The 21,594-nt window shown below is 38.2% G+C and overlaps 1 long non-coding RNA gene and 1 other non-coding gene across 6 annotated transcripts in view; both read left to right on the top strand.

Moving 5' to 3' along the window:
- Positions 1-21,594, top strand: part of LOC143686377 (uncharacterized) — a 100,144-nt gene that overhangs the window by 17,699 nt on the left and 60,851 nt on the right. The window contains exons 3-6 of one of the 5 annotated variants that reach the window (XR_013177102.1): positions 5,037-5,155; positions 7,261-7,361; positions 8,555-8,686; positions 10,574-10,889. The exons of 2 other annotated variants lie outside the window; for them this stretch is intronic. This is a non-coding gene — a long non-coding RNA (uncharacterized LOC143686377). Of the gene's footprint in view, positions 1-4,970; positions 5,156-7,260; positions 7,362-8,554; positions 8,687-10,573; positions 10,890-21,594 lie in introns of those variants that run through there. 2 more of the 5 variants (XR_013177101.1, XR_013177103.1) reach the window with 2 other exon arrangements.
- LOC143689155 (U6 spliceosomal RNA) lies at positions 4,537-4,641 on the top strand. Its single transcript, XR_013178619.1, has one exon. It is a non-coding gene; the product is annotated as a U6 spliceosomal RNA (small nuclear RNA).

Raw genomic sequence — 21,594 nt, 5'->3', positions numbered from 1 at the left:
GTATTGACTAAGTATGCAATATTACTTATAACAAACCTCTGCTCCCTCTTCTCATAGCCTCTATCCTGGTTCAACTCTTTCTGCACTTGCATCTCTATTGTTGCAGCAGTCCCTCTACATGTATCCTTATTTTCCTGTTTGCCGTATATTTGGCTTATAAATTAATTTTTTTGATGTTCATCATCAGTTGTATAATTCCTCTGCTTTGCAACCTCAAGTCCACTTTCACTGCCCAAACTGCTAAATCAAAACCTCATCATTTAATAGTCTTCATTAACTGGCCTCAAGATGAGTTTACAATTTTATTTCAAACTATTCCCACTCCATGGACCATTTATTCCATCGAAATACCCATTTGTTTTCCCTATATAGATCTTGTCTTACTATTTCTTGGTCTTTATCCAATTGTCTTCACTGTCTAAGATGCCTTTTCTACTGATCTTCACCTGCACAAACCTTAATCATCTCTAGCAGTCATCGTTCTCCAGAGAAACAAACCAACAGGCTTTACAGGCTTCCCTCAGAGATATTACAGGTTCGATCTCAGACCACCACAATAAGGTAATATCACAACACAATGAGTCACATGCATTTTTTTTGTTTGTTTTCCAGTGTATATAAAAATTATGTTTACTTTTTACTATACTCTATTAGATGTGCAATAGCATTATGTCTAATAAACAATGTACATACCTTTATTAAAATACTTTATTGCTAAAAAATGCTAACCATCATCTTGCTGCTTTACCCTGCACTTTTGTGTCATGGAGATGGCTTCTTTCCTTAAACCTATTGAACCAAACTCTGCTAGCTTTGAATTTTTCTTCTATAGCTTCTTCACCTCTACTGGCCTTCATGAATTGAAGACAGTCAGGTTCTTGCTCTGGGCTATGCTTAATGTTTGCTGTGGCTGTTTGGATCCAGAGTACTACAACTTTCTCCAAATCAGCAATAAAGCTGTTCCTCATTCTTGTCAATCATGTATTCAATGGAGTAGTACTTTAATTCCCTTCAAGAACTGTTTCTTTGCATTCATAACTCAGCTAACTGGCTCAAGAGGACTAGCTTTTAGCTTATCTTAGCCTTCAGAATGCCTTCCCCATTGTTCTAGTTTTCTAGCTGCCGGAATGCAACACACCAGAGATGGATTGGTTTTTAATAAAAGGGGATTTATTTCATTAGTTCTTCAGAGGAAAGGCAGCTAACTTTCACTTGAGGTTCTTGCTTACATGGGAAGGCACAGGGTGGTCTCTGTTGGCCTTCTCTCCAGGTCTCTGAGCTCCAACAACTTCCCCCTGGGGTGATTTCTCTCTGCATCTCCAAAGGCCTGGGCTGAGCTGCAAGTGCTGAGATGAGGTTTACTGAGCTATGCTGAGCTCTCGCATTAAACACCAGCCAATTAAGTCAAACATCATTCATTGTAGCAGGCATGCCTCCTAGACTGTAGATGTAATCAGCAACAGATGAGGTTCACATACTATTGGCTCATGTCACAGCAACAGAACTAGTGCCTTCACCTGGCCAAATTGACACCTGAATCTAACTATCACACCCACTAAGAGTCATTTCTAACTTTTGACTTAAAGTAAGAGATGTGCAACACATCCTTTCACTTGTAGAGCTATTAATTGGCCTAATTTCAATATTTTTGTGTTTCAGAGATAAGGGAGGCCTGAGGAGAGAAGAAGAGAGACAAGGGAATGGCCAGTTTGGGGCAGTGAGAACACACAGCGTTTATCAATTAATTTTGCCATTTTATGTGAGTGCAGTATGTGGTGCCCCAAAACAATTACGATTGTAACATCAATGATCACTGATTGCAGATCACCACAACAGATATAATGATAATGAGGGGTTTGAAATATTGTAAGAATTACCAAAATGTGACACAGAGACAAGAAGTAAGCACATGCTGCTGGAAAAACGAAGCAGGGTTGCCACAAGCCTTCAGCTCATAGAAAACACAACATCTTCAAAGTGCAATAAAGTGAAACACAATAAAGCAATGTATGCCTATATATGCGTATATATATTAAGAGGTTTATTATATATAAGGAAGAGGCTCGCACAAACATTGTGGCTTGCAAGTTTGAATTCAACTTGGGCAGGGCAAAGATTGAATTTCTCAAGAGTAGTATTGAAGCCTTAAGTCCAAATTTCTCAGTCTGGAAACTCAGGAAAGGGTAGAAGGTGTAGTCTTGAAGCAGACTTCATTCTAATTCCAGAACCCTCAGTTCCCTGCATTTAAGGTCTACAACTGATTGGATGAGGCCCATCCACATTATGGGTGGGGGTGGGGGAATTGTCATTTCTTTTACTTAAAGTCAACTAGTTGTAGATGCTAATCTCTTCTATACAATATCTCCACAGCAACCTCTAGGCCAGGGTTTGATCAAACAACTGTACTCTATGACTTAGCCAAGGTGATATATAAAATCAGCCATCACATCATCCTTTGAGGTTCATTTTTAATTATAATTATCCTCTTTTCTCTTCTCCCTTCCAACAACATCGCAACCTGGAAATAATCTCTCTATATTCCCATTGTATTTTCTCTGTTTTAACATTATTTTTATGTTATACATTATACTTTAATTACATACATTCTTATTTTATTTCTTCTAGTAGAATTTCCTTTATTTGAAATATTTATTGAATGCCTACTATTTTAGGCACTTGGAATTTTCAGAGAACAAATCTGAAAAAGAACAATTTATTCCCTAATGGAGCTGAATTCTAATTATGTTGGGAGTGAGGAAACAATAAGCAATAATCATAATAAATAAGTAAATTATGTGGTATGTTAGAAGGTGGTAAATTCTAAAAGTATTGGACAGATAGAGAGATTGGGAACTTGAGATGGGAGATGCACAACTTAAGTCTTGTGTTTAGGGTAGCCGTCATTGAGAGAGCCTTCAAGCAAAGATGTGGCAAGGGGAGTGAGTTAGCTATGAGGGTGGCTGTGGGGAGGGGAGCATTATGGAAGAGGAAATAGAAAGCACAAAGGTCCTGGGACAGGAAGATTCTGGAAAGTACTGTTCCAGTCTTTCCAGACTGTTACTTGGCCAGAGTCAACAAAGGGGAGGGTAGTAACAGATGAGGTCAGAGAGGCAAAAGGGGCAGATTGTGTAGGTAGGTCCCTTAGCACTGATGCAATAAAGGCAGCACCAGAGTGTGAGGCATCTTTGCATTTCTCAGAATGGTCAGCTTATAAGTGCACTCAATACGAATTAAAATATAAACTAGATGCAAAGTGCTATAAGGTTTAGCTAATGTACCCACCAAAAATCCAATCTATTTGACAAAAATCCAATCTATTTGGTAAGTGGTCCATCCTTTCAATCTCCTCTGCCACCACTGCAGGCCAAGCCCCCATGTTCTAGAGCCCAGTCTACAGCCGCTACATCTGCTTCACTATTTCCCTTCCAACCTCTTTTTTTTTTTTTTTTTTGCATGGGCAGGCACTGGGAATCGAACCCGGGTCTCCAGCCTGGCAGGCGAGAGCTCTGCCTGCTGGCTACCATGGCCGCCCTTGGGTGATCATTTTTGCCATTAAAGATCGGAACATATGAGTCATAACCTCAAAACTTGTACATGGACCCTCATAAAACTTAGATGAAAAACCAGATTTCTTGCCACACCCCATGTGGTCTGGACCTTGCTGCCCTTTCCAACTTGCTGAGGCCACTGGGGCTTACACTCTAGCCATTCGGGTCTTGGGGATATGGAAGGACCCATGCTGCCTCCTGCTGTAGGACCTTTGCTTGGACTTTTCCTCTGCCTCTAATTCTAAGGATGCCTGGTATCTCTCAGCTCCTCAGAGATGTTCTGAGATACTTTACCTGGCCAGCCTATTTAAAGTAGCCCCTGCTATTTTTTACCTCATTTAGCACTATGCTTGCTTTCTACAGAACGCATGTCACATGTTGTAATTATAAATTTATTTACTTGCCCAAGTAACTTATACTAAATAAGCAGAATGCATCTTTGTCTCCCACTGTTCCTTTCTATTACTTATTTGGTGAGTTCTTTCCTTGCCACTGCATGAACGTTTTGAGAGGATCCATAAATCTTAAATAATCGAAGGATCTGTGATATCGTTAAGACACAAGTCACAGTCTCAACTTGGAACTCTTAGTACACCTTGCACACAGCCCACATTCATCTCCTCCCCTTACAGGCTGAAGGTTTGATCCCCACAGGAATGGGGACTGGGGTTGCGTTGGGAAGGGAGGAAAGAGACAAGGGGTGCAGCAAAACCATATTTGCTGATATAGGGATAAGATAGCTTCACTCATTTTAGGACTGGCAGGGGTTTGAAGCTGCCTCTCACTTGGTACTTTTTTATCCATCAGTAGCCCCTACTGAAAGCATTTCCTGTAGGGCTGAGATTAAGGTGAGGTGAATGAGGCAGGGCTGTGTAAGGACAGGGTTGGATCTATGTCTTTCTAAAAATGTAGACATTTTGTTCACAATGGATTCTTTTGCATTAATATGGACTTTTAAAATATTGCATTAAAATGTTATTTGTTTTGCGTGCTTGCTTCAGCAGCACATATACTAAAATTGGAACGACACAGAGAAGATTAGCATGGCCCCTGCACAAGAATGACGCAAATTCGTGAAGTGTTCCATATTTTTTTAAATAAAGAAGAAAAAAATGTTATTTGTCTTGCTTACTTCATTTTCTTTTGGATGGCACCTTAAATTTGCCCCTCATCTCACCTAGTCCTAGCCCTGTTTCCCTGTATTTCCTATAACATAGGAAATGCATTTTTTTCCCTTGCTGGTCACATATTCCTCAGCAACCCCCATCTTTTTTTGGAAGTCTAAGCCACATAAAATTTATCTTTTGGGTCCTGCCATCTCCTCTCTTTGGCTCTCGGAGGTAGAACTGTAAAAGATCCGGGCCAGCTTTTTCTTTTCCTGGTCCACATCTGGCTCACATAATGGTCTTTTGTTTCTTTTAGCAGTACGAATTCTGGAAGAGCCTGCCAATCCCAATGCAGCATCTCCTCTTCTTTGTTCCACTACAGAAGCAGATGGCCAGCCGGTTTTTGGATTTAGACTTTGTAGGTTGCGGGTAGACATCAATCCATTGTTCTCTAACTTGAGTGGACAAGTACGAACTTCTTGTCCTACTTGAAGGGTTAAGGTAAGGAGACAGGCACACGTCAACCCTCCCTTTTTCTGTCTGGGGCGGAGGGACTCATAATACAACTGAATTCAAAGAAACTTGCCCTGCAAATCTTTACCTGATTTCCAATTTCATAGCTTCCACTTGGATGAAGTTTTCAAGGATAAAAGAGCTTTGGCTAAATCATCTGTTAGCTCTGCGTCTAGTCCAGTACATCCATGGAATGTAGCAAATTGTATTGTGGTGAAACTTTTCATATGATCCCCTGTTCTTCTCTGCCTCCCCACTGTACCTTAAATTCCATGAAGGCAGAGATTATTTCTGTTTTAATCACATTTATATTCCCTGCACCCAGTGCAGTGCCTGGGAAGTTACACACTCCACAAAATTTTGTTGATGGAGTAATTGAGGAAATGAATGAACTCTTTTTCTAGTATTGTTCTAAAGCATCTGTACAAATAATAAGCCTTTTGGTATATTTTATTATTTGTCAGTAACAATATATATCCTTACTTTGTAATACTGATGAAGAGTCATGAATACAGAGTTGATTATGAAAGATGTTGGAACAGAGTAAGATGAATGGGATTCAGCAAAGATCAGCAAGAAATGTTTAATGAGGAAATGAAGGCTTGCTTATATCCTAGGAGTCAGAACACGAAACTCTTTAGAAAACAGCTTGGAAGTGGCTAGTGGCAGATTTTCACTACACCCCATAATAGCCTCTGCACCTCGCTATTCTGAAACGATAAACCTTATTCTCTGTGGATTTACCTGGATGAAAACCAATCAGGCAACTGTACAAATACTATGAACACCTGCACATCAGAAAAATTTAACAGTGCCAGCACCAAATAGTTCTTTTAGTTTATCTCAAAGAATGTTCCCAGCTAATCCTCTCTTGGGGACATAGATAAACACTCTGAAGCTAATATAGTCTTAACATAAATTAGAAATAATGCAGAAAAGACATTTTAGAGCACACAGTATTTTGTTACCTTTGGATTTCTATTCCCATTTTGTAAGTCTCATTGTCGAAAAGAAAACATTTTCATATTATTGTTCTGAAGAGGCCAGTAACCTCAGCACTATATACTGTGTTAGATTTTTTCCCCATTTTCCTCCCTTGGTAACAACTTAGAAAACCCAGATGCAAAGCTTTGGTAGAGATTCCTACAAATCACCTGGCTTCTTGGCAGATATCTTAGGTGGCTGGGCTGGTAGCTGTTTTTCCATCTGAATTTTTAAAAAGGTGATATTTGATCCAAGATTTACTTCTAAATTTAAAATATCTATATTCTTGTCACATTGTCATTTTAAAAATTGTAGATGTAGTCAAAAACTTTAACTTTTATTCAAGTAAAAGTTATGGTATATATTGTCTTATATAGTACAAATTGTATAATATAAATATATATTATTTTCTTTTTTATATAATTTTATTTCTGGTCATGACTTGTGGCATAACTGTAAAAAGTTCATTCCACTACTGTAATTTAAATGAATCTTTTTCCTCCTGGAATAATCTAGAATATGTATCTTTTTCTAACATTTTCCCTCCTTCCAAAAATCTTGTACACTCAATAAGGCATCCTAGCAGGAGACCACTTGTTTTAAAATATATCTTCATTAATTAGTTATTGCTTATATCCTGTCAATTTAGAAATAATTTGAGATAAGATTATATAAATCCCTTTCTTGTGTATATATCTTCCAATATGAGAACAGTTTTTACTCATCTTCTCTAATTTTCCTTGTCCATTTCTTGTATTCAGCACTGATGCTATTTGACAAGATTTTTTGTTAATAACTGTTTATCTCTGAATTACCTTGGCCATTTTAATCACTTTTTAAATACAACTCTGTTGATGTTTCCTTTACATTTCATCTCTATTTGAATTATGAATTTGCTTTTTCCTCTTTTATTTCATATTAAATATATTTTTCCATCATTCAGTCCCTATTAGAATTCAGGTCTGTACTTTAAAATTATGCCTGCTTTTCTAAGAAGTATTTAGATCTGTGGTTTTTATGAATAATGCTATGCAAATATTAATTTCATAGGTGCTATCCTGAGCCAAAAGGGTGTTTTCCTAGCATATTTCTGTGGTCTTATATTTCAGAGTCTGACTGAAGTGGGACTCAATCACAGAAACGTATTTGGTTAGATGCAATAAAGATCTAGTGTCGAACTGCAACGAATTGGATTCTTACACTCTATAAAGTAAGAGAAGATTAATTTGAATGCTTATACAATTTCACTGCTAAGTTTGCCTCTTTGCTGCTTACGATATTTCATCATCTAAATGTTTGCCCTGATCCTTACCATCAAGCAGTAAACAGTAGCTATTATTATATAAAATAAGAGGTAAGACGGTGAACAAGAAATCTTATCTTCTGGCAATAAATAAAGAATCAAGATAAGAGTATTTCCCAAACCTAGTTGCATCTGGGAATATTAGACCCCAAGAGTAGAAGAAAACAGAAGCACTAATAGGGTAACGGTGCAGAAACCAAAGGATTGGGTTCACTTTGTGTGAATTTCTTGGATAGAGTAGCCACATCCCCCATCCACCCCAGCAGTTCTTGTTTCGGTAGAGGATTTAAGATGTTTCAAATGAGACAAACCCTTTTTGGATTGTTACTGTTATCCAATGACCATAGAGTGTTCTTTAAATATTTCATCTTTCACTTTATTTTCTTTCCTAGAATGCATTCTATAGCTCAGAACACTGGAAGATGACTAGTGGGGCAATTTCCCCTTAGACAACATAAACTATGAACTGCCATTTTGGTTTCTTTGACTCTGAATGGATGGCCTTCCCTGTTTGTGTTCCTTGAATGCATTTCATCTTTTCCTTGTCATGTAATAGTTCTGCTTAGCTTGTAAGCTAAGAAGTCAATCCAAGGTTTAGCTGTTGCTTGACAGAAAACAAATAAGTAATTTGCTATGATTGTTGTGTGTGACATGGGCATACGAATTCAATGAAAGTATGATTTGGGATACGTGATACCGATCAATTAGTACTCTCACATCTTTGGGCATTCTCAGGCTACCTGCAGCAGATCCCGAGAGGGGACTGGCTATCCTGAAATGCTGCGTTGTGTTATTAGAGATCAGTGTGCAAGCCCGCAGTGTGGGCACCTACTTGAGTCCAAAAGCATCTCAATTGCTTTAGAGAATCACAAAGAGACAGGAAGACTTAAAAAAAACAACAACAGAAATACAGATAAAAGAATCCATCCTTTGAGAGTACCTGTAAATCAGCTAGTCTTTCTCTGGTCTTCTGGGCTGGTTGGGTTCTGTGCATTTGCATGCGTGAGATATGATCAGTTCTTAATTATTTGGACAGGTGAACAGTGGTAGGGAGATGAAGTGTATTATTTATATTTGTCTCAAAACTATTTTGTAAATAGGGGTGTGCCTATTTCAAAGAAGATTGAAAAAGAAAATGAGAAGCTGTGAGGAGATAATTTGACTTGGAAAGAAACATCGTCTTTCTCTCACCTTCATCAACTGATAACATTCACAGAAACTTGAGTCCTAAGGTAGAACTCATTATTTTCCTCTTAAACTTCTTTCCTACTTTATCTTATTTTTTTTAATTCTTTTCAAATCCCTTCATTTCTTTCCCTGGAATTTGTCCCTGTCTTTCCATTGTATATGTATAGGCTCCTGTTTTCCATTTTCCTCATTGTCTGACTTCTTTAAACTCAATAGGGAGCTCTTCAGATGTTTCCAAGCATTTTATTTTCATTGCACTAATGATAAAAATTATTCTTAGCTCGGTTTACTTAAGTCTAGGTGATATTATATAATTCATTTTGAATTATTCATATAACTTGAGTAAAATAATTCCAACTGCTTTACAGTAATGTAAATTAATAGCTATTCTTTTTGTAGCCAATATTCTTTGTATTTGTCTTTTCTCTAAGCATCACTGCCAGATTTTTAACTTTGCATTTGTTTTGCTTTATCAAGATATATTTCACATTCCATAAAATTCACCAATTTAAAGTATACAGTCCAATGGTTTTTAGAATATTCAGAGTTGTACAAACATCATTACAATCTAATTTTAGAACATTTTCAACATCTTAGTAAGAAACCCAACCATTCCCAATTCTTGCTCTCTACCCTCTATCCCAGTCTGATGCATCCCTTATTCTACTTTCTATAACTATTGATTTGTCTATTTGGGACATTTTATATGAATGGAATCATACAATATGTATTTACCTGTGACAGGCTTCTTGCTCTTACCATAGTATCTTCAAGGTTTATCTGTGTTGGAACATGTATCAGAGCTTCATTCCTTTTCATGGTCAGAAAATAATTTTACATTTTAAAGTCTACAAATGTCTTAGCTTCTTTTTATTCACAATGTTCTTATATATCAATTCTGAGTAAATTCCATATTAATCAAAATAATTTAGGTAATACCTTCACTTTAATATCTCCTATTCTAAAATGTTATTGGCTTACTGTCTCAATGGGCAATTGCAATTGTAGGACAAAAGAAGTGCCCCCACCTGCCATTAAGAAGCCATCTGTTTGTCATCTGCTGAGTTTTCTCCACTAATACCCTCTTCAAACTAATTTTAGTAAGACCTTCAAGATCAGACATATATTTGTAAGTGGAATAACTGAAGCCCTTTTTTTTTCCTATCCATAATTAAAATTAGTCTGATGATAGACATAGATGAGCATACATGGTCTTCTTCTGTCAAGATGAATTCAAGGGCAGTGAGATTTCTACTATAATTTGTTGTATCACATAATACAAATATCAATTGATTAAATCCAGTATTAAGTTAGTGAGCATTTATCTATTGTGATGCTCTCATGGAATTAGTTTGGTAAGAAATTAACTTTGTTTGGCTGATAAAATACAAGCTTAAAAATAAATTATAACAGGGCAGTGCGATAGTGGCTCAGCAGGCAGGATTCTCACCTGCCGTACCAGAGACCCGGGTTCAATTCTTGGTGCTTGCCCATGCAGAAAAAAAAAAACTATATCAAAGCCATGTCATAAAATACCAGATGCTCTTTTCGATTTTTTGTTATGAAATGAATAACATGAATACATGTCAACTAGGGCCAATAGAAATTTCTCCAGCAATATCAGATTTGTCCAGCTCCGTCCTAATAAAAGCTTCTTCTTATAGTGTTTTTTTCCCATTCTAATACAATGATTTTTAATTTATCCCTATGATGTAGAGCTATAAAAAGGAATGAAGCCTGCCTTCTTGCTCAGGCTTAATGGTTCTCAAGTGCACTAGAGCAATTCGTGTGTTAGTGGCAACACCAGATCAGGACCTGAATAATGCTCTAAAAATATAAGAACCTACAAGTGTTTTCTACACTGTGGAAGACTGACTGCACTGGTGGTCACACCCATTGCTGTGTAACCTTGTTGTGTCTCCCCACTTTAGTTCTGGGCTTGGCCATGTGTCTTGCCACGGCCAAGGGATGCTGAAGAATGTGAACTAAGCAGAGTCTAGAAAAAGCACTGGAGGACTTCTGCTTGTCCTCTTCCCTCTGCCATCACCATGTGAACATGCCAGGTAGCCTGCTGGAGGATGAAAGATGTGAGAAAAAGCCAAAGAGCCACAATCCATCCAGTCAAGGCCACACATGCCAGCTCTGCCCCAGACACATACGCAAGCCCGTTCAATACCAGAAGAAATGCCCAGCCAATCCCAGCCTAAGTAGTTAATCCACAGATAATAAATATTTATTATTTGTTACTGAGGTGGTGGTGTTTCTTATAATATACCATCGTTGTGGCAATAGATAATTGAATGGATTGTCAAAAAATGATCAGTCATATTTATTATTAATGCTATCACAAGAATACTTTTCTGGTCTACACAGAAATGGCTGTAGAAATGGGAAATATTTCAAAAGCAGTATTATCGAATTTATTTGTTATCACTAGTGAATAACATGTTTAACTTTGTTGAGTATTTCCCCAGATAATTGAAACTTACCACTTGAAACTAAAAAAATTGTTTATTAGTATAACAATTTAGAAATAAACCTTTTGTGTAATAGCTAGAATCCTTCTCTAGTCTCCGTTGAGAAAGATATATTTTTAAAAATGAATGTGTATTGATTCTGCTCACTATAAAAATAATATATGGTCATTAAGTTATAGCACATGGAAAAATAAAACAAAAACAATTTTCTATAGTTCTGTACTTGAAGATGATGGATGATTGCTCTTATTTGATATATTTTTAGACATTTTTCTGCTTTTTTCAAATTTGTCTTTGTATATATTTTATTTAAGATAGCTATGACAAAATTATTTGCACAATTTTGTGTAGACATTTTTCTTTTCCTGTAAATTATTGCCAATTACAAATAAATGTTATTGTAATGGCTGCTTATCACAGCCTCAAATTAGACATACCATGATTTATGCAGATATTTCCCTTTCTTTGGACATTTAGTTTCATGTTTTGTTTTGTTGCTATTATAAATAACATATTGGTAAATGCTTATGTACACACACGTACATAAATTGTATGTACCAATTTTACTTTTTTAAATTGACTCACAGTTGGGTACTAAAGACCAGGCGACTATACACCATACTATAAACAGTATTCTTTATGATGGATTACAGATTATGTGTAGAATCATTTCACACTTTCTAAGCTTTAGATCTTGCATGATCTAAAATAAGAGTAAACAGGTTTTGAGTGTGGGTTTAGGGCACTCACCTATGAGTGAAGTGCATGAGCTCTATTGCATGAATTTTATGCCCTATCTTCAGGCTTCTCAGGTATTTCTTTATCTCCCTCCCTGATCCTGGGTATGTAGTGAGGTTGACAGATAAATTGCTACCAATAGCTTTACCTTTACTCCTGGGTCATTGTACATTAAGTAGTTCTCTTGACATTTTCCATTGCTCCTTTGTATTTCAGTAGATGTGACCAGTCATAATGCATGCTTCATTACTATTCATCATTTGGTCAGCAGAATTTTTGAGCTATAAACTTTATTAAGTGTCTGAAACTTAATGCCCTCAGGGGCCAGGGAGATTATATAAAATAAGTAAAGCAGATTAGCCACTGGTTTGTTTCAAAGGTAACAGCTACCACCCACCATCAAATGATGGTACTTAATGGCAAAAAGCACCTTGTGTCTAGGGATGCAGACTCTCCTGATCTTTTAAAGAGAAATTATATATGAAATTTTTAAACTATCTCTCTATTTTTATATCCTTTCATTAATTCAAATATTTCTAAAGTATACAGGATGCGCAGACATGACTGCATGCTGCACATACCCTTTGAGCAACCAGTTTGTGGTCTGTGCTGTTTAGGTATGCCAATATGTCAATTTTGAGGCACCTACAAGCAAAGAATTCTAATATAAAGATCAATACATTTGCAGCGAATCATCAATTCCTGCAGTAAGTAGACATCTGGGTATAATGTGATGCTAGTTGTCAGGATGACTTGCCTGATGAACAAGTGAACCAACATTTTGCAGTTTTATATCCAGATCTTTCAGAATCTATAATGAATAATTTTAGGATTTTTTTTTACATTTGTCCTTTTCACAGGAGCAACATAAAAAAATATAAGCCTCAATGTATATAATTACTCATCACTGAAATAAATGTGCATTCTAAAGGAGCCTGGGAAAGGAAGCATCACAGTAATCAGAGCGAAGGATGGTTTGGTTTAGGGATACTCAACACAAGGCTATGTGGTGTGATTCTGTATCCCAGGGAAATGGCATCTCCCTGCCCCAAGTGAATGCTAAGGTTGGGAACAAGTGTGACAGGGATGTGCAAATGGCTTGGATAGCAGGCTGCCTAGACTTGGGTGCCAATTATTACAGGAGTTGTCTCGTAATGATGAGTGTCCAATATCTGGGGATCTTGAGACTTTGGGAAATGGCAGCTCCCCTTAATGGGAGGAAAAAGTCATCAGTTCTGTGGAAATCTGAGTTTGGGTAAAATCTGTACCTTGGAGAAAAATAGGAGAGCTTGATTCCATCTAGTTCATTGTTCAGGCAGCTCAGTGTGCTTCCAGTGTCACTTGGGAACAATTGTCACTGTACCTCAGTCATAAACCTTTTCTAATATGGGTGGAATCTTTCGCAACTTAAGGAAATAAAATACAAAATACCATTGAGAACAGGTAGCATGTCAGTCAAGTAATTTTGGTCAGTGCCTAGATGATCCCATCACTGGAGAGTTCCACAAACCAAAATTTAAGAAACAATGTAGTGTGTGTATTTGTGTTTGTGCGTGTAATATACAAATATACAAACATCTGTATCTACCTATGAATATTTTCTAAGGAGATCACACAGTGGCACATGCTATTCTAGAACCTTCCCATCCTCTAGGAAAGAAGTAGAGCCTAATTCCCCTTTCTTTGATTTGGAGTGGGATTGTGACTTGCTTGAAACTGATAGAATGGAAGGTGATGTGGTTTCTCCTTGGGAGCTGGAACACTGGTTGTGGTTTCCATGGAAGCAGTGCCCCTGCCCTGTGGCTGCCATGCTGTGATGTTCAATCTAGCCCATTTGGAGAGGCCACATGGAGAATCTGAGACTAGATGAAGAAAAAGAGAAGCCCAGCCAGTCCCCAGCTGCTTCAGTTCCAGCCATCAACTGACCGCACCTGCAGGAGACCCTGAGCCAGACACAGCCAGCCAAGCAAGTTCTTCCTGAATTTCTAATCCAAAGAAACTGGTGAGAGAAGATAAAATTGTTGTTGTTGGCTTAAGCCACTATGTTTCGGGACGATTTGTTATATAGTGATATAAGAGAATTCTCTGTTTGTTCATCAGCCTCTTCTTCAAAGAAAATTTTTAAAAGGGAAGGATTTTTTACTTAAATAGAGATGGAGGGACTTAAGACTTATTTACTTGACCCCTCTCTTGCACACCAAGGCCATTCAATGGACACTAAGGATTGTGTGGAGAACAGTTTTAGTCAATGATGTTTTTTTCTTTGGAGAATGGGAAAGTAAGTTCTTGAAACTTTACCATCCATAGACAAATCCCAAAGAGAGAAGTAACAAGAATCCAGAGAATGCCTGCTCTTTCAGAAGGTTGAAAAACAATTAGTTATCCTCCTTAAATAATATAGGGAGTCGCTGCAACTGCCAGAAATCCTGACGTGGAAAGCTAAACGAATGCCAACTAATCCATCATAGTTCACATATTAAGAATTAGGGGTAAGCACCGCTTGTAGGGTAGTCAAGGCTTTCCCAGCCTTTGACAATCAAGGCAATTTCAGTTCATATGGAAACTGAACTACTGTATATAAATGAAAAGGATGTTTGCAGTAAAATCAGTCCACATTTGTAGAGTGCCTGCCATGCATTGGGAAATTTTATTTACATTGGCTCATGTAATATTTTAAAATTCTTAAAATATAATTATATTATCTCTAGAGTCCAGATGGAAAAATTGAGGTCCATAAGATTAAATATCACAATGTCACCCAGATAATAGGGAGCAGTGATTTGAACTTAGGTTGCCTCCTGCCAGAGACTGTGCATTCTCTGCACATTATTTCTCTCCAAAGCATGCTTCTGGGCCTGAAAGTAATTTGGCAAAGAACCAAGAGTGACTCTTTAGCTCTGCCATTCATTGTAGTGAATAATGTGTGATAAGTAAGTTACAGTTTTCACCAGCCTATGAGACAGGGCATATTTTCTTCAGCACCTCAGATCTCAATCACACATCAATTCCTTCTGATTATCTGGCTAGAGAGCTGAGTGCAGCTCTTTAGAAGAGAACTACTACTATAATCTCACAGTAGCTAGGACACTAAACATCTTTTCCAGTGAGTCTACTTGTCTTTTTTTGTTGTGACAGCTCCCAAATCCAGCATAGTCCCATATCCATAGAGAAAGTATGTGACCAAGAGCCCCTTTCTTCTGGAAATTTTCAATCTAGAAAATGGAACCAGAGTAATTGTTGAAAAAGTGCCTGGATTAAAATATAAGCTCCATTGTTTTCTGGTCATGTAGACTGAGATGTATTTAATGAACATCTCTGTAGAATATGGTTCTTGGAAGTGCCTCAGTCTTGGTAGTCTGAGAAGCAGATGCCAAGACAGGTTTAGGTGTCCAAAACATTGGGAAAAGCAACTGCGAGGCTTAAAAAGTAAGACGGAGCGGGAATAGTCGTGGAGAACCTTCAGATCACAGTGCAGGTATAACATCTGTGAAAGGAGAGAGAGAAGAACAGAAAATTGTGCTGGAAGAGTTTCATATTGCAGTGCAGTTCTGAGAAGGTCTTGGCCAGACTGATGGGGAGTCCTGAGTACATATCACCCATTAGGGGAGCACCTTGTTGGACACAAATGTCTTAGATCTAGTATTTCTCCTGTGCTCAGTCATTGCTAGGGGTAACCTGGGGAAAGAGTGGCCTTGGAGTGGATGCTGCCATAGATTCTGAATGGACAGCAGCTGGACGCTGTCAGCTAACCATGCCTCCTCACAGTGGGTGTCTCTCGAAGGGAGACCGCTGCAGCACATGTGCATGACTGCTGCCCACAATAACTGTATAACAGGGCTGATGCAATGATGAGATGGTTTAATACATGAAGTGCATGTAAAACACTAGGGTGGGTCCTGAACCATGAGTCAAAATCCTGCAAATTACCATTTATGAACGCCGGAAACGAACTAGAAATTGCTCAAATGAGAGAAGCCGTTCATTGTTTTCTCTTAGCATTATTTCAATGCACAACTTCCCCAAAAGAAACAATTTCTGAAATTCCCTTGTTTATATCTTCTGTATGTGTGCTCTTTCTTGCTCTTAGCTCTCACTCTCACATATAAATTTTGCATGATTACTTTCACATAAATGTCTTAAATACTTAAAATCATCATCTTCCATTTGAAAGTGACTTAGTAATCATTCAACACCTAAGCTGGAGGAATTCAGAATTCAGTGCAGTTCCTTCTCAAAGGTAAGCATATTTGTCCTGCCATATTTTCATTCCTTTTCCTTTTTCCTCTACCCCCTGCCTCTACTACCCCACAATCTAGCACTGATAAAGGGGAAACTTATTAATTTGCAAGTTTATAGTTCTAAGGTCATGAAAATCTCCCAATTAAAGCAAGTCTTTAAAAATATCCAAATTAAGTCACCAACAAGAGGTTACCTTCACTCAAGAAAGGCCGACGAAGTTCAGGGTTTCTCAACTGGAGAGGCACATGGTGAACATGGCAATGTCTGCTAGCTTGCTCTCCAAGCTTCTTGTTTCATGAAGCTCCCCCAGGGGTGTTTTCCTTCTTCATTGACAAAGGTTTCTGGCTGCGTGGGCTCTGCTGCCTTGCACTGATCTTACTTTGTCTCTTGGTAGCATCAGAAGGGAATTCCCTCTTTCTTTTCTCCAGGTACCGAGATAAGGGTCATAATAAATATATTCAAAGACTTATTAAAGGCAGTCCCTTTGAGGGCGGAGGCAAGGAAATGAAAGTTACTTAGACAATCCAATTAAGATAGTCTTTCAGGCCTACAGAAGACATCTCAGCTCTGTATTGTTAACAAGATCCATTGTGCCTAAAGCCGTGCTGAGCTCAGGGTTGGCACACATTAAATACACACTGAGTGAGTGAGAAGAAGCATTTTAAATCATGCTGATTTAAATGGTAGGATCCTGCCTGCATTTTGTTTGTGGAGTTATTCTTAAACCTCACTGGGGAACTTTTAAAAAAATACTGATTCCTGGGTCCACTGCAGACCAATTCAATCAAAATCTTTGTGGGCAGGGCCTACACGTGGGCATTTTTCACAAGTGCACTTGGTGATATTAACATGCAGTCAGGTTCAAGAACCACTGTTTTCTGAAGAATTTGTCAGCATCTCTCAGGGGCCCCTGTAGTGTCAGCAGTTTGCTCTCCCCTCCCCAGGCTTCCCTAGAACGCAGAGTGGAGAGCAGGATCTCCTCTCATGAGAAGTAGCCAACACAAGCCTGTGATTATCTGGATTCTCACCTTTTTTTTTTTTTTCCTTAAAAATTCATATACTTGTGGCTTTCTACTCTATAATACAACCTGTTTCAATATAAAATATTTTTTCACAAAAAAATCTTCAACTAAAAAGGTCTTACATGATGCACTTATGATAATTCTATGGCTTTTGTTCTCCTCCCACATTTGCACTGGCATGAATTCAAGAGCTCAGGTTTGGGTATCAGGCATGTCCAGGTGTGCATCCCATCTCTGTCACTTGTATTTGAGTGTCCTGAGCAAGACTTTTCACCTCGCCTAGCCTCAGTTTCTTCATCTATCAAATGGGGTGGTTGTGAGGATTTAATACAATACAATGCATAGATAATGGGCCTGGCAGATAAGTTTACAGCAATATTTATATTATAATATTTTATTAATGAATGTGCCTCTGAAACTGGCAGTGCTGGTGCCATTACATGCTTAGTTTTATGACAATTCTGAATGAGTTGGCAAGAGTAGGCAATGGAAAGTCAAGGCTGGACGAAGGAGAAGAGTAGAATCTGATTGTTCTTAATTCCCCATCCTCTAGTGCTTATAGACTGAGTCTTTGAGGCAGGGAGCAGAGCTGGAGGGAGCATGCTGGAGTGAGAAGAGAGGACAGTGTTTCTTACCTTGATTGGGCCTTCACTCCTGCTATGCTAGGAAGCTGCCCTGGGATCATCCTTAACCTCTTCCAATGAATCTCAAGCAGGGTTATTTTCCATTGAGTTTTAAAGTCTGAACAGATTCCAAGTTGCAAAACCTACCTGAATGCAAATGAGGACTGTGGTCACTGAGAACCAAAATGTGCTGATTTCGGTTTATGAAGCTCAAGTCAGTTGACCCGGCAGCTCTGGTGTGAGATGAGGTGGAACTTAAATGTGCAAAGTGGTCATTTTCCAGGCATCTGCCATTTGGAGTCAGATTTTCCTGATGATGAGAGTTATGCCCATCCCTTTTCTGTTGACAAAAGTGTATGGGCCATGGCTGGCAATAAGGAATGATAATAATGCTTATAAAAAGTCACCTTACATTTGTGTTGCATGCCACATTAAACAACGCAGTGTCATATCCATTATCTTATTTGATCCTTGAAGCAATTCAGTGAACTAGAAAACCTACTGCAGCCAGAGACTAGACATATTCTTAAAGGACACATGGTGACTAGCTTTGGTTTAGAGTGTGCTTCTACCTCCTGTATAGTCATCTCATTTCTGCACTTGTGTACATGCTCTGCTACTTAAAGTTTTACTTTTTTTAATAATCTGTTTGCCTTTTTTTAAACTCCTTATCCTCTGACTCTTTCCATCTTGTTCTCATATCTCTCTAACATTAGTGAAACTAATTATTGAAAAGAAATGCACATTTGAGACTTATACTCTTGGCTGAATTTCTGCTGGAAACGTTCCCCATAGCAGGTGTTAATACAGTAAATTTTTCTTTTCTTCTCTTTTCTTACTTCCTTTCTCTCTCCTTACTTCCACCTTTCCTTCCCTTCCTCTCTCCCTACTCACCTCCCCTCTCTCCCTCCTTCCTTCTTTGGTTGTTGCTGGGAAATGTGTGCATGTGTGAGCTGGAGGAGGGTAGGGATAAAGGATGAGGAAAAGGATGGACTCGGACGAATCAAAGTGTAGAAAAATAATAATAAATATTGCAAAACACATCCTTTAAAGGTGGGATCTACATAGGTGTGAACTCATGGTCACGATGATTTTATAGGATTTTTTTGGTGAAATAATGCTGTTAGGTTCTGATTGTGCTGCTTAAATTATCTCGCTGTGTGTAGTGGTATCTAGTATTAGTGGTAACCAGGATGTTTTTTTTTCAGTAAGTTTATGTTTAGGAAACGTATTTTCTCAGTAGTTTCAGTTCATATTTATCAGGTGAATTAGCATTCGCGAATGTGTATGTGATAAATATTGCACTACAATCATTATGATCCTTTCCTTAAATGATCTGCCTTGTATTTTGAGATCTTTATTTTGCCAGATGGTATTGAGATCACTAATACAGCAATCAGGAGTTCCCATATATGCAGAAATGTAACAGTCATGCACGGGTGTTAACAGAGTGAGAATTATATATTTTTTTACACTTGCGAAATTTAGGATCCTTAGTGAAACACATATGTTTTATATATGACTTGATAAGAATATCTTTTAAACAAGTAAAAGGTTAGACAGATACCTGCCCCAAATCCTTAATTTAATAATAAGTAAGTAATAGGTAGAAGAATGACAGTAACAGTTTCACAGAGAAGAAGCTCTCTAAACAATACTTAACATATGGTAGAAACATATACCTTTTGTCTGTCACTTATTTTTTCATTCTAGGCTGAATTTAGCAAATATTTTGATAGAAGAGAGGCCTTTTGATATTGTGATTAAAGGCTCCAGCTCCAGAATCAGAGCTGGATTTGAGTATTGTTTCTGACTCTGACTAGCTAAACTTCCCAGGCTTCCATTTTCTCATTTCTATAATGGGAATCATATTGGCAACTAATAGGCAAATTAAACATTTTTTTAAAAAAGAAGTCCTTAGCATGGGGTTTAGCATAGAGGTGGTGTTCATTGGATAGCACTATTGATATATTATTTCTTATCAAAATAATATTGATTTACTTGTTTTAGCCAATATTTTACATATTTTCTATATTCTGGAATATATATATATACTTCTTTTAAATTATAAGCAGAATTTTCTTTGTATTTTTACAAATTCATTTATTCATCCAAGTATTTTTTGAGCAACTTCCATGTGCTGGAGCTTTGCTAGAAGTTTGATTTAGAACGGTGAGCTAAGCGAAGTCCTTCTTTTCATGGACATGACATTCAGTATAAGAAATAGATAATAAACAGGCAAACTAACCAATATTGATCTGCTGTCTTATCAGTAACAGTGTGCTGATAAGAGACCCTTGCCAAAATCTGTGGGCGTCAGGCTCAGACCATTTGTCCCGGGATATGGGGTAGAGTGGGCAATTATCAGTGTCGGTGAATCTAACAACTTCATTGCTGCTCGTGGGAGCTGGGGGCAGCGAGGGAGTTGGCTGTAGGCATGTAGCTTCTGCTTTTACAGCCATTCCCCAAGGCAGAGTTGGTGTGTGTATGTGCTTCTGTCAGAACACCTCAAATAAGATTCAGAGGAATAACTAGGTTAAGGATCATCCTTCACAGAGACCACAGTTCAACATCTAACATCTCCAAGACATGTTGAATCTGGACACAGAGAGAGCATATTTGTTCTCCCATCTTCATTTGTTTTCTGGAAGATGCAAGACAAGACCCTTGCTCCCCCATGTTTCCCCGCTATGTCTATTTAAATCTTAGTATTCAAAGTTTCAATAGAAATAAGAAAGGATTATTGAAAGATAGCCTTCTGGAGTGTTGGTACATGAATGGAGAAGGACTTGGGTTTCTGTGGATCTCAGCTTCTTTAGTGAATGCTCGAGGGGATCCTCTCTGGTTCTGAGGACCACAGAGGCTGCCTGACTTCTTGGCCCCCGAGCTAAAGTCAAGCCTCTTACAGTGCTGTGGGTGCTCACCTCAAAACACCCCCCCAAAAAAATCACTGAGAAGGAAGGAAAAAGTTTTCCTCCTGGCTCTGAATAGTGAATTACGAACTGACGTTCTCTCCTCCCATTCTTAAAACTCGAAGGGTGGTACAGGCGGCGATGCTGACAGTGTGCATTCGCAGATGCCACCATATGGGTCTCGAAAAACTAGTTGCACTGATGATTCCCTGCACATGTAGGAGACAGTTTGCATTGTTGGCATCGTCCCTGCACAGAAACAAGCACAGCTTAGCAAGGCTGAGCAGATGGCACTAGATCTGGTGCCAGGGAAGCAGTGAATTAAAGGTTATACCCACCAGGTTTGATGCGGTGCCAGTTTGAATTGGTACAGAAGCTTCGGCCCACCTGCTTATTGGCCTCATGACATCTGGCATCTTTTTATTTTATTTTATTTTTTTTAATTTGGACTGAATTGAAGGCAGCGAGGGAGAATGTCACTTTTAAAAGCCAGTTACAAGTCAATGGATTTAAACTCTTAACAAAAAAAAAGGCCTACAGGCCCTCCACATTAATGGTTCATATTAATGATTTTTAGAAAACCTTGGGGAAATTACACACTGGTGCGCTGAATTGTGTTGCAATTAATAGCATCATGCAATAGAGAGGGTGGACTGCTAAAAACTAGCTCAAAGCTGCTAAATAGTGACAACAGAAAAATGCTATTATCTGTAGCCTGTATATTGTAATTAGGAATCAGGGAGGGAAATAAACTTGCTTCTATTACTCTAATGATTTTCACATTGTAATAATTAGAAAACATTGCAGCATTCCACATGGAAGCATGCTCTAAAAGGTGTTTTTCACCTTTAGCTTGCTCTGGTAAAGTTTTCTCTGTGGCACATGCAGTTAGTTATGCTTTATTTCAGCTGTAATCCCCACTTGCTCTGCACACATTCATA

The sequence above is a fragment of the Tamandua tetradactyla genome, chromosome 6, assembly GCF_023851605.1.
Source record: "Tamandua tetradactyla isolate mTamTet1 chromosome 6, mTamTet1.pri, whole genome shotgun sequence".
NCBI classification, from domain to species: domain Eukaryota; kingdom Metazoa; phylum Chordata; class Mammalia; order Pilosa; family Myrmecophagidae; genus Tamandua; species Tamandua tetradactyla.
Note: the sequence above shows the minus strand (reverse complement) of the source record. Positions and strands in the feature narration are given on the sequence as shown.